Below are 14,251 nucleotides of genomic sequence, written 5' to 3'. Positions count from 1 at the left end.
GACATTGCGTACAGGTTTCATGTGTCGGCATCGACAGTGTCGAGAGTGTTTGAGAAGTGGCTTAATGGGTCCTTCGACAGATTGTCACCACTGATCAGGTGGCCCACGTCTGAGCAGCTCACAAAGACAATGCCTGCTGTCTTTCGTGAAAACTTCGGTACGAGAGTAACCGTGATTCTTGATTCCTTTGAGGTTTTTATTGACCGACCAAGCTCACTGATCACCAGGGCTGCGACTTGGTCTCAGTATAAACACCCCAATACTGTTCAGTTTTTGATTGGGATTTGTCCGCAAGGGAGTGTTTCGTTCCTTTCTAGGTCGTACGGAGGCAGGGCTAGCGATAAGACTATCACAGAAGACTCCGGCATTCTAGCGATGCTGGAGTATGGAGATGTAGTTTTAGCTGATCGAGGCTTTTTGAGAGCAGAAAGTGTTGGCATGTGTTGTGCTACTCTCCATCTACCATCTTCGGCAAGGGGAAAACGGCAGCTTGAGCACACTGACGCATTCATTTATACGAGGAAGCTTGCAAATGTAAGAATTCACGTGGAGAGAGTTATTGGCCTTGTTCGTAACGACTACAGCATTTTGAAAGGTCCCCTCCCTGTAGAACTTATGAAATCATCAGAGTCCGATTTCGCACCTGTAGATAAGATAGGCGCAGTGTGTTCCGCTCTCATAAACATATGCAAATCAGTTGTGCCGATGGACTAAACCAGTGTTTGTACAGTGTTCGGCAGAGTTATTCAGAACGCACAAACCATTGCTTATTGCGTGGGAGCGCTATCCTGACTGCAGCCGAAAGGAACCACTCCGTGATGTGGCAGGCAATAGAACAGCCCAAGCAAGGAAGGCCGCTCGCTTAAGGCCGAAATCGCAGCTGGACCAGCAACAAGGCATCAATTTCGTCGACAAGGCATCTACCCTTGTCGCAATACTCAATACTGCTTGCCATGTTCCACATCTGCTGATGCTATGTTCTTCAGACGCTGCTGCAGCGTCGCCCTTCTTGGCCTTGAATCAGCTGAATCCCCAGCTTGGGTTGTTTCATTGCCAACCACGTCACAAAGTTCTTTTCAGCTGCCACCAGCATAGTGCTCTCTCGAATTAAACTAAGACTCGCATGTACTGAATAAGTTTTCTGACCACTGTAATTGCCTTGGATTCCCCTGGTTTAGGAACCCTGTCGTTTTCTGCTCTGATACATCTTTCCACCATGGGTGCTGCTGATCATAGTGGACACACATCAGGGGCAAACAACAAGCTTTTTTTAAGATTGGCATGTTTGGATATTTAGATGCGCGTGAACTTGCTCGGCCTAGATATCTTTAATTGATGCCAGTGTTTTTGAAGTGTGCAGTTTTATTAATTTTAGTCTGTGTCTGCATATTTTGTTTTCAAGTGTGCAGTTTTATTAATTTCAGTCTCTGTCTGCATATTTTGTTTTTATCATGCGAACAGTAAGCCATATTTCTTCGAAACATTATCTCCCTCTCCCACCGAGGGGACTCAAAAGTGGTTTGTGCTGGAAAGAAAATTGAGCAATTTTTCTTGATCTGTTAGTCCTAGATAAAGAAGTTCCTAGGTTATCTGATGAACCGTGATTCCTAGTTGTGTTCTTTCTATTCTCTTATACTCGTGTCCCACTAGAGCGACAGACAGAAACAAATGACAGCGACAAGCCTCAAACCAGTCCTTCGCGATTTGAGAGTCTTTGTAGAATAAAGGACGCTATGCTCAAACACAAGCATCATGCACGCGAGGGTATCTTTGGCAGGCTTTCAATCGCTCGTGCTTACTTCACGAGCACTGAACGACTAAACTTCTGCCAAAGGTACCATCGCGAGCATGCTGCATGGGTTTGAGGCTTGTCGCTGTCCTTTGTTTCTGTCTGTCGCTCTAGTGGGACACGAGCATCAAGACCTCTCTACTGTGACTTCAAAAAAGAACCAGTGGACATTGTAGTGTGTTGATCCTCCATTTCAGCAAGTGAATGCTCCAAATATTACATGCTCACTTTAATATCACTCTCTAAAAGATGAGAACAAATGGCAAGTTATATACACAAGTACACCCTAGAATTGCAAGACACCCTGGCGCAATAGTAACAGAATTGCAGACTAATCTCATTTTTCTGTACAACCGAATACTTGATCTTGCTGACCAACTAGATCTACATGGAGCACATGCAAGATGCTTCTGTTTCCAGAGGTTTGTTTTCACAAAGAGTTGACTAGTACCAACACAGTTATTTCTCTTGTGTTTCATTTTTGTATCTGGTGCAGAACCACATCTTTTTGCGCGATGCCTTTTTCACTCCCACACACTTGAAATGGAACCACCCAATGGTGCAGTTCTCATTGTCGCATGCGATCATGCTGCCCTCTTCCGGCCACCACACACGCAGTACTTTGGATCACTATTTGACTGGTGCAACACAGTTGCTGTCGATGCAAGTGCCCCATGGTCCTGTTGCTGCACCGCAGGTGTACTAGTGAACCACTTTGCTACTAGCTCTGGCAGCACCACTGTCGTGAAGAGTCGTGCAGCATGGTCGATCACAGCGCACAAGAATGTGTTGCTGCGGAGAATTCGCTGGACGTCAATCTGCGAGTTCCAGAGCACGAAGTCCGCATACTCCACGTCGCACACAAACATTTGCAGCTGCACTTGATAATAATATGGATGTGCTTCCTCTAAGGCGAGGTCCCCATTGTCGGTGAGGGTTATACAACTGCCTTTGTCCTTTGCTACAGACTTCAATGGTGCATTACGCAGCTTGTAGGGGCACTTTACTTCTACTAGTCCTTTCCCACAACAGCTGCAATCCACAAGCAGGTCAGGAGTAGCTGCAAGGGACGGGCGTCCTTGTGCGATAATAAGTCCAGGCCTCCTGAAGGTGACTCCGTCGTGCGCTGCCGTGGCGAGTGCTGTGTATGCATCACCCATACAAAAATGTCCTATGGTCGGCTATAGAAAATTCTTTGTATGGTCGGCTTTAGCTATTTGGCCCAATTAGCTAAAGAATTTTCTATGGCTGTCTTTAGCATTTCTTATGGTCGCCTTTATGGGGCTCTTTAGCTTTGTCTATGGCCCTATCGCTGTCCAGCCATAGCGCTCTTTAGCTTTTCTAATGGTTCGCTAAAGACTCCTCTATGGCTTATCCTATGGCTCTCTTTAGCCAGCAAACTCTAAAAAAATTTACTTCAAGCTTCCCAAACTTGTGAACGCTACATGGTAGATATACATACATATCTGAACACACAGAGTACACACAACACAAGCAGAACACTACCCCACAGAACAGCAACAACGCAGCAACACCGGACTGCCATTTATACATTTAGTACGAACGTATGCTATGTTCGCACTAGCGTATATATAGCAGTCTAATTTTTGAATCCGACTTTCCCGGTGACCCATCATTTGTCTCAAAAACACGGAGAGGCGGAGCAAATATTACTCGTATTTAATACATTATTTGAATTGTCTCTTGGAATAGCCCCCATCTCTTAATTCGACACCCTGAAAAAAGCAAATGTAGATCATTAGGCTAATTAACTAAAATTTATTGATTATCTTTTTGATAAGTTTGATGAATCACGTTGACAATGCAGTGATGACATGCAGTACACTGGTGCTGAAGATTGCAATCAAGCCATTGCTTGGTTGCAGTGTTCGGCGCCATTGTAATTTATTTTCACTTTTGGGGGGTAATAAATAATTTTAATTGTGGCACAAATATTTTCATGGCTTCTTCAAACAAACGATATTACTAATTTTCACGACTCGTTGCAACAGCAGAGAACATATCTTGGGTCATGGTTTGTCACCTCCATTACAAAAATTTAGTATTGATTTAATTTTCTAACGTGGAGTGTTTTTACTAAAAAGTAAGCGCCGGTAGTGATTTTCTATAGGCGTGGAAAGAAAATGTATTGGTTCTTGGCCTTTAGACTCGGGGCCATAAATTTTTCTATAGACGAGTAAAGACCAATAATTGGTTTCCAGTATTTAAACTCGGGGCCAAAGGATTTTTTATAGGCGGGTAAAAAACATTTCTTGGTTCGCTGTCTTTAGAAATGGGGCCATGTAATATTCTATAGGCGTCTAAAGCAGTTTTATTGGTTCCCAGTCTTTAGACTCTGGGCCATAAAATTTTCTATAGAGGGTTAAAGACAATTTATTGGTTCCCAGTCTTTAGACTTGTGTCCATAGAATTATCTATAAGCGGGTAAAGAAAATGTATTGGTTCCCAGTCTTTAGACACAGGGCCATAGATTTTTCTATAGCTGGCTGTAGCTGTCTTTATGGATTTCTATGGCCGACCATAGAGGGCCATAGGGGGTGATAAACAGCCATATAAATTTCCATAGACAACCATAGACCATTTTTGTATGGGCAATCGCCTTTGGTTCATTTTCAATGTCATACCTAGTTGCTGGCGTCGAGAAGCGCTTCTTTTCGGGGTAACATATTCGCTTGAGGAGGGATCTTGAGGGATCTTCTAGACTGGTGTGGCAAACCGATTGGAGATTCGACGCTGTGATACGACCGCCACGATGTTTCAACCATGAGCGGCTTTCGCTCTGCAGACGTATCCTCTGTTCAATTGCTGCAATTGTCGAGTTGTCCATCTCAAGCAGGTCGGCCATTCTAGCTGTCTTGTCTTGGAGCTCCTCCTATGTCAGGTCACGGGCACTTTGGTTGTACAGCTGCAGTAGGTGGCAGGCTGTGGAGCTGGTCTTCGGCACATACAGGTCACTGTATCTAGCATAGGTAACAGCTAGAGCTGGGCGAAGACCAGAGTTTGTCAGTGTGTCGAAGAAGGCGCCCCATTCCTCTTCACTTGGTGCTGGAGCCTTTGGGCGCTCTTGCCTGGGAGGAAGAGCGCTAGCCTCATTGTACAGAGGCCTCTTCTTCATGGTGGACGATGAAAAATCCATGTCCACAACAGGCATCGATACAAGACTCCTCACATGCGCGGGCAGCCAAACACTCTTGCTGTCTGTGCAGGATAAGTCGTTCTTCATTCGAAGGCCGACTTCGAAATAAAACAAAGTGGCCCCGATGTGCGAACACGTTTCGCCGTGTCCAGCCATGCAGGTGCAGTGTGCCACTAGAACCTCACCATCAGTTTTCATCAGCAGCCAGGCTTTGAGGGTTGGAGCTGAGCGGCTCTGGGAGTGATTTACCTGTAACAAGCATCGGGGAGCTTACAAATTGCACACCCCTTTGCTACTAGCACTGAACTACGTTGGTTTAAACGATGAAGGTCCGAGCACAAATCGACCGATTGTTTCATCGAAAGTTCGTTACATCGACAGCTCGGATTAGCGTCTTTTTCGTAATGAGTCGCCTGTCTACCGCCGCGAAGCGGCGTGAACGGGTTGTCCGCATGGACCAATGCGTTTGCCAGTGATCCACGCGCGACGAAGCGTACCGACGTCTCTACGCGCGCTGTCGATGAAACAAGTTTTTGACGAAACGTGCTCTCGATAAAACGAGTGCCGACGAAACGATACGAACCAAAATGACACGAGCACTGAGCAAGCATTGATGTTAAAAAAAGTGCCTCGATTGGAAACAGATTAAACCATCGCATGTTTCAGCGAGTTCTTAAGGCTTAGCTCTTACCTCGGAGACAACGATGACCGCGTCGGTGCCAACGATCTTGAGCCATGGCTCCTTTACCCACCCGCTTGTTAGGTAATTGTGCCTTGTACGCCTTCATTTCTTTCCTGGTGACGTAGCTCGTTTTCGTCACGAGGTAATCCGTAATATCACCGATGTTGAGTTCAGGCCAGAGCTTCCAGTCTTTCCGCATGTCTTTCGGCTTCAGCGTGAACGGGTCGATGCCACGCATCGCGATTTTCGAGTCGCAGCGGCTACGTTCCTCTCCCGTCAGTCAATCGTTTTAATGTGCAGCGAAAGCAGAGCCTGTGGCCATCACATTAGCCACCTACACACCGCACAAAATAAACCACCTTCTGCGCCGTAACAAGCAAGTTTCCTTCCCGAACGCTACAGTGTCACAGTAAAGAAGCCCGCGCAGCCGCCGCGTCGCAAGCGCCGTCTGCTAGCGCTAACAAAAAAAAAAATGGCGCGGAGTTCGGCTTGACTGCCGTAGTGACGTCACGTGAAAAGTACCGACATCCCCAGAGGGCCCTGGCCGTTGCTATGCCCTTGTTCCTCCTGCTCTTCGCCTTGACCTTCATCTCGTGCTCTAGGAGGTAGTGGTGTCCCTTCTGTAGGTTTATACCCAGATATTTGTAGCGGTCCACCGAAATACAGGGTTGGCCTGAATGGACAGGTTGGCGGTCCCGTTTTCCTCTGCTGCCCCAAAGGCCATCAGCCCAGATTTCTGCGAACTGAAGCTCAGCCCCAGGGCCGCTCCCTTTGCACCACACTCGTTCATGAGCCCCTGCAGGCCCTGCAGTGAGTCCGCCATCAGCACCAAATCGTCGGCGTAGATGAGTCCCGGGAGTCTTCCTCCCTTCTTTTTCCCACCTTCCAAATATTCCAGTGAGAACCCCTCCCCACTCTCCTGCAGCCGCCTTTCGATTCCTGCTATGTACAGCATAAACAACAGCGGCGACAGCGGGCAGCCCTGTCTCAGGCCTTTGGAGCAGGTCACTAGATCTCTTGTCTTTTGCTGCCACTGTGCCACCACCGCCGTCCCTCTGTACACTTCTCTCAAAAGGTCTATCCACTCACTGCTGAGTCCGTGGGCCTACCAACCGGGGGGAGGGGGGGCAAGGAGGGCGCTTGCCCCCCCTCCCAGTTTCAGAGTGGGGGGGCAAGGCATGTGTTCTACACCCCCCCTTAAAACAGCCACCACTGGGCACAACAAAAACACTGGCCGGCGGCGGCCAAGGGATTAAAAGGGCACCGCCCCCCGGCCCTGGGGGGGGGGGGGGGGGGGGGCGGGGGTTTTGGTTTGCTCCCCCCCCCCCCCACACTCAAAAACAAGTTGGTACGTACGCCACTGGCTGAGTCCCCGCTCTGCCAGCTGCGTCCAAAGTTTTTGATGTTCGACCTTGTCGTAAGCCTTGCTGACATCAAGAAAACAGAGGTAAAGAAGGCGGTTTCCCTTCTGGGCGATCTCGATGGCCTGAGTCAGCACAAATAGATTGTCCTCTAGGCGTCTTACCCATCGAAAGCCAGCCTGCAGCTCGTCCAGGATCGCCTCTTTCTCTGCCGATGCCTGCAGTCTGTTCCGCACCACCTGCATGAACAGTCGGTACAACACCGGTGTGATTGCGACAGGACGGTAGCTGCCGAACGAGGACTTGGGTCCTTGGCTCTTGTGTATGAGTCGGAGCATTGATCTTCGCCATTCGGCTAGAATTTGTCTCCTTCTCATGATCTGGCTCAAGGTTTGCTGCAGGAGTCCTCTTGCCTCCGGTCCCAGCTCCTTCACCAGCCTCATTGGTAGCTTGTCTAGTCCTGTGGCTGTTGTCGCTCCCATCCTCCCTATCGCTTTCTTAAGTTCTCCCCTCGTGATGTTGTCCATGCTCGGCTGTACCTCTCGCTCCACCAGTCCCTCCGGCCCTCCATTCTCGTCCACTGAGTCCGTGCTGCTCCCAGCAAACATCGATCTGACCCTCTCTTCGATGTATCGGATGGTCTCCCTCGGCCCCAGCTGTCTCCCCGTGGTGTCGTCTTTTAGTATTGGATCCTCCCTGGGTCTACCCGTCTGGTCCCGAACATGTCACCAGAACATGCGAGGTGCATCCCTTCCAGCCTCTTTCAGGTCCTCCAGGAACCTCTTATCCGCCTTGGCCATCTTCGTCTGGATCAGGGTCGTCACTTCTACCTTCCTGTCCTGGTACTCCCTCCATTCCGTAGAATCCTTCCTCAGATTGATTCCCCCCTCCACTCTCCTCCTGATCTCTCCTCGGAGAACTCTGCACTCCAGTTGTCTTCTCGTTATTGCCTTCCTCACCTCAACGTCCCACCATCGCTTTCTTTTCCTCCCCTTGTGACGTGTGGGTCTCCGCTTTTTCCAGGTGGTGAATCCACCATTGCATGAGGTCCTCGTATGTTTCCAGCTGCTTGTTTTCAGCCTCTGCTTCTAGTTTCTCCGCAATCATTTGGGCTTCCCTTTGTGTGACATTGCACAGTCCCATTGATTTTCTCTCTGGTGTCTGCCGAGTTTCCCCAAGTGCAATGAGTTACCTGTTGTGGTCCCTTCCGAGGCTCCTGTTGCCGTCCTTATCTATCTCCATGTACCTTAATTTCTCGTACACGTCTGGGGACATTAGGCAGTAGTCGATGATGGAACTCATCTCCCTGGCTGTCCACGTTGTCGTCCCTGTGCATTTGTTCTGAGTGTTGTCTATTATCATGTCCAGATGTTCTGCCATGTCCAGCAGCAGTTTACCATTGTAGTCTGTTCTTCCATCGAACTCCTCCAGGTGCGCATTAAAATCGCCCATTATGATGGTGGGCCTTCCCAGTTTGTGGTAGTCTCTCTCAATACACCTGACCAGTTCACTGTTCTTTTCCCTACTGCCTGCCCCGGTCCACAAATAGACCACTAAAACTGTCATCTCTTGCCCCGCTATTCTCCCCGTCATCCACAGGTGTTCTTGACACTCTGGACTCGGTCTCTGCCATCCTGGCCCACTGAAAAACCTCACCCCACCCCTTCTTCTCCCTTTATCCTCTCTGTTACATCCTTCCCAGACCCACCCTTCACACTCTGGGGGCCTTTCTTCATCTTTAAGATGTGTCTCTGCCACTCCGAAGACACCAGTGCCGTCCGCTTGGAGCATTTGGAAAGCCTCTTCCCATTTTCCCGCTCTTCTTGCTTCCTGCATGTTTAGAAATGCCATCCTTACTTCTCTCCGCCTTTTCTTTGCCCTCCTATTTCGTCAGTTTGCTTTCAGACCCGTTGCCCCCCCTCCCCCCCCCCCCCCCGTGATTCCTTCTTTCACTATTTGTTGGGGGTCCCCCTCTCCCTCTCTCGTCCTCCATTGTTCGCTCCTCCTCACATCCGGCTACTGCCTGCGGCCGATACTTCGCAGGGGGTACTCGTTGCGCCGACTCTTTACCAGCTGCTCTTATACATCCCATATGACGTCTACGCTGGGTAGTTTCCTTCCGTCGCTGGCATTTCGAGGTGTCTTTGGGCGGATCTGCTGCCCTAAAAAAGGGGCTATCATCCCCGCGATCCTTGTCACTCGCTGCACTCCCTCATTCGAGTACAGCGTGCCCTCCTTTGTGAAGCACCTGGGATTTAGTACCGGCTCCATGTCCAGGAAACGCGCCTTGATCCTTATGCACATCGCCCGTATCCGTGTATTAGCCTTGACTGCACCTGCTTGCATCTCCTTACCCCGGCTCACACCTCCGGTATCGAACAGATGATAAGCGCGGCCCCCCGTCCTTTCCATCTTTCTTCCAACTTAGCCGTCAGGTCTTCCACTGTGCCCTGCAAGACCTCATTGAGGCCCAAGTGTAGCACATATTTCCTAGGGAGTTTGCGGGCCTGTCCCTCATACTCATGGATGGTCTCGCGAGCCTGGTCCACGGTCGCTCCCCTTTGATAGAGAAATTCAACACTGTCCTTCACCCCTATTTCCTGGACCAGCGCCGACGCAAATCTTCCTACATTCCCATCTCTTGCCACAATGACCCCCTTTGATGGTCTCAGTGGTGTCGACCCTACCCTTTTCTGCTTTGTGGGCTGGGTTTGGATTCGGGGCCGTCTTGGTTCCGTGGGGTGACTCCAACTGGTCTCTGCTCTCCGTTGTTACTCGACTCCGCCGAGTTCTCCTGTCTATATTTTGCTTTCCTTTCCCTGTCCCTTTCATCCCAGCTGCCGGCAAGCTCAGCCCCGTATCCCCCCGGGCACCCTGGTGATATCGCGTTGTCCTTCTGGCGCCCTGGTGATATGTTGTCCTGGGCTTGTTCTTGGCCGGCTGTCGTTGACACTACGCTTTCTCCCTTCGCTTGGGGCGCCGTGTCCTCTTCCTCAATCCCTGTCGGCTCTTTATCTTCCATCTCCATCCTCCTCTCCAATCTCGTGTATCTCGCTGCCTCAATCTGCCTCTCGTTCTCTAGACTCGCTATCCGCTGCGCGAGGAGGGCAATCACAATACTGTCACCCTCCGATTGCCTCACTAACTCAGCTAGCTGTGTATGCACCTCCTCAAACCGCTCCTGTTGCCCTTGCCCCAGGGTTGTCCGTCTCTCTATGTCCATGCTTGCCACTTCCTCAGTGTTTGTCGTTCCTTCCTTTTCTACCCTGATTGTCTTCTCCCCGTTCTGGAGTGTCACTTCGCTGTCCTCGTCTACCCATTTTGGGGTTCCGTTTCCGACCTGGGAGTTTCTTTGATCTGTCCGAGGTGCCATCAATCCTTTTTGCCTGACCCGGTCTGTCTCCTGTACCCTCCCTTCCCCTTCTTGCGTCATGTGCGGGCTCGGTGTCGTGTTGGCTGAGAAAGAAGTTAGGACTGGATGGATTGGGTGGGGAAAAAGGAGGAAGGAGTGGATAGAATAAAAGATGTACATCACGCACAGTGACTAGGCTAATCACTGTCGGTTCATCTTACGGTACAATACAACATATTGGCGCAGTCAACCATGAAACTGGAAACCCCGCCGCCTTTCTTGCCGACTCCCGGCGAACCTACAATTCCATGGACGGAATGGTATCCTCTCTTCGAGACATTCCTGGAGGCGAGCGGCGCTATTTCATACTCGGACGACGGGAAAAAGGCCATCTTACTCAATTACCTTGGAGTGGAGGGACAGCGAGTATTCCGTTCCCTGCCCACAACCCGAGAGGATTACCAGCCATCTACTTCGGCGGCTGGAAGTCTTGCTGCCAGACCCTAGGAGGAGTCTATCCCAACTACTTCAGCGGCCAGTACTGCAGTACGTACACTGCAGTACGTACACTGAGCAGCTTTTTTACACCTGCCATCAACAAGACCGTGGAGCGATATCGCTTCCGTGAAAAAGCAAAACTGCCAGGAGAAACGGTAGAAGAGTACGTTGCCGCGTTGCGAAGTCTGGTCAAGACGTGTAAATTCGATGCACTGACTGAAGATTTAATCTGCGACCAGCTTGTGGAGAAAACCAACACCAAGGAAGTGCGGGAGAGGCTTTTACTCGAACCAGAGCTAACACTTGACGCTGCGTCAGTCATCGCCAGGCAAGTGGAACAGGCTCTGCGCGAATCTAAGCTGCTAACCCAGGACAATAACGTTTCAAGCACTTCTCAGGTTGCGGCTCTCACAAGATCTACTGCTAAATCTTCAATACAGGGCCGAAAATGCTACTGATGTGGATCTTCAGCTGACTTGGCAGATGCTACATCATGCCCGGCACGTGCGAAGACCTGTAAAAAATGCGGTACACGTGGCCATTTTGCAGCTGTATGCAGAAAATCAACAGCAGTGAAGACCACAGCTTCCATCAGCGCCAAAGGACTGATGAACATTCAGGGATTGACAGACATCCTGTACTGCCAAATGATCATAGCCGGCATTGCACTCAAGTTACAGGAGGACACTGGCTCACCAGTATCCATCATATCTTCTGCACTCTACGATGCGCATTTTCGGCACATCAAGCTGGAACGTTCGAACCTGGAGCTCAGAAATTACTCTAATGGGCTAATCGAGGTGTATGGGATGTTCACAGCCGAGGCATCATTTGGGACCAGACATACTACAGGTACATTTCATGTCACATCCGGCAAACCGCTGGTCGGACTAGATGTCCTTAGGGGCTTGCGAATGAGGCTGGATATTGAAAAACATGCGTGTCACCAGCTCTCTACCAGAGGTATACAAAAGAATCAGCTTTTTACAGAGATGTTTCCACAGCTATTCAAAGAGGGACTGCGACACGTGAAAGATTTCGTTCATAAAGTCAAGACGCGATCACCGGTCGCCCCAGTACAACAAAAACTTCGTCGTCTCCCTCTGACAGTACAAGACAAAGTCTCTGAGGAGTTGCAGAAGTTAGAAACAGCAGGGGTAATCGAGAAAATCGATGCGTCAGAATGGGTTTCCCCAATCGTCGTGGCCTGGAAGAAAACAGGAGAAATCAGGCTTTGCGTAGATCTACGAAGACCAAACGAAGCAATCGTCATTGACGGTCATCCGCTTCCACATCCGGAAGAAATCTTTCACCGGCTGACAGGTATGACGATCTTCTCCAAACTGGACCTCTCATCAGCTTACCACCAAATGGAACTGGCAGAGGAGAGCAGAGACATTCCTTTACCGTTACAAGAGGGTTTGCTTTGGACTAGCTTCGGCAGCTGCATCCTTTCAAAAGATGCTGTCAACAGTGCTGAAGGGATGTCAAGGCACAGTTCACTACCTTGATGACATCCTTGTCGCAGGGTCATCACAAAAAGACCACGATGAAAACTTAAAGCGAGTCCTATCACGCTTAGAGAAAAGTGGGTTGAAGCTCAACACGCAAAAGTGCACCATTTCGGTCACGCAGTTGGGATATCTTGGACACCAAATATCCAAAGAAAGTATAAAACCAGCTGAAGGAACGCTTGACGCTATCAGCAAAGCGACATCCCCTACAGATGTCAAGTCCTTGCAATCCTTCCTTGGACTTGCATGTATTACTTGAAGTTCGTTCCACACTACGCAACAGTGGTTGATCCGCTCCGTGCATTGCTACGCAAAGGTGTTGCTTTTTTGTGGACAGCTGAACATGAACATGCATTGGAGGAGGTGAATAGCCTGATAAAGAACTGTGCTACTCTAGCCATTTTTGACCCTACACTACAAAGGATGGTTACAACAGATGCGTCCAACTACGGACTGGGAGCTGTCCTACAGCAGCTCCATCCAGAAGGCGTCAGGACAGTGGCGTTCGCGTCAAGGACATTGTCTGAGACCGAACGACGATACTCCGTAGGGGAACGAGAAGCTCTGGCTTGCCTTTGGGCTTGTGAATGGTGGACAACATTCCTTCTAGGAAGACGTTTCATACTGCGTACAGATCAGCAGGCCCTTGTGACATTACTTGCCACACAAGGATCGGGAAGGCAACCCATGCGAATCGCCCGCTGGTCTGCAAGGCTACTGCAGTTTAACTACGAAGTGCAGTACCGGCGGGGCGAAGAGAATGTGATTGCAGATGCACTTCGAGACTTCCGGTTGTCACCAAACAAGACACGTCAAGCGACACAGAGGACGCCGAAATAATATGCGCAGTTCGAGCCCACCTGCGAAGCGTCACCTTGGATGAGCTTCAGAAGGAGACTTCGAAAGATGCTACACTAACAAAAGTGAGCGATATCATCACTTCTTCAAACCCTTCTGAGTTACAGGCATAACCTACCTTGTTACCCTTCTACAAACTTAAGGACGAACTCTCTGTGGTGCAAGGCCTGGTTTTGCGTAATCAGAAGATCATCCCACCGACCACACTTCGTCGTCGGATCGTGGACATCGCGCACGAATCTCATCCTCGGATTGTACAAACAAAGCAGAGACTCTGAGACCACTACTGGTGGCCGAGAATGGACGGTGAGGTCAATGACTACATCACAAGCTGCATGGTCTGCCAACAGCATGACAAGACCGTAAAAACCGCACCTGCTCCGATGCAGCCAGTACCTTTTCCAACAGGTGCATGGAAGCAGATAGGAATAGACTTCGTCGGGCCATTTACTAGTTTCCCAGGAAACTGCCGATATGCCATCACCGCTGTCGATTACTTCAGCAAATGGCCGGAGGTCGAATTCTGTACACACCCAACGACAGATGCTGTGATAAGCTTCCTACAAAAAATCTTCAGTAGGGAAGGCTACAGTGTCCGACCACGGTTCACAGTTCATGTCCATGCAGTTCAAAAACTTTCTGCAAGACAAAGGAATCACTTAATACAGAAAGAATAAACAGAAAGGACGGACAAGGACGGACATCTTTCGACTTTCAACAACATGTAGCGTTCTTTATTAGAAGTTGGCATCGAGATCGGTGAACCTAGAGAAAAAAGGGGGGGAAGGAAAGGACAAGTGACAGAAGGGAGGGAGAGGGAAGAGGGAAAGGAGTAAAAGGGGGGAAGGAAAGAGAAAGCGAAACAAGGGAGGGAGAGGGGGAGAGAGAATCGGGGCAGCGGAGGAGCGAGGAATTGTTAGCCCAGTGGGACAAGAAGGGGGGTCGGCATGAGAAAGTCGGGAAGTTGTTAGCCCGTTAAGATTAGGAGGAGGGGACGGAGAAGAGGGGTCATCTCGAGACACAGAGCGGCGCCGCATCAC

General features: G+C 49.7%; 1 pseudogene; it reads right to left on the bottom strand.

The window, feature by feature from the left end:
- Positions 1–9,068: 9,068 nt before the first annotated feature.
- Positions 9,069–10,422, bottom strand: LOC120837571 (annotated as a pseudogene).
- Positions 10,423–14,251: the final 3,829 nt, after the last annotated feature.

Source organism: Ixodes scapularis, unplaced genomic scaffold (assembly GCF_016920785.2).
Source record: "Ixodes scapularis isolate PalLabHiFi unplaced genomic scaffold, ASM1692078v2 PGA_scaffold1__304_contigs__length_218370807, whole genome shotgun sequence".
NCBI lineage: Eukaryota > Metazoa > Arthropoda > Arachnida > Ixodida > Ixodidae > Ixodes > Ixodes scapularis.
The sequence above is the reverse complement of the archived record's forward strand: the minus strand, read 5'-3'. Positions and strand labels throughout refer to the sequence as shown.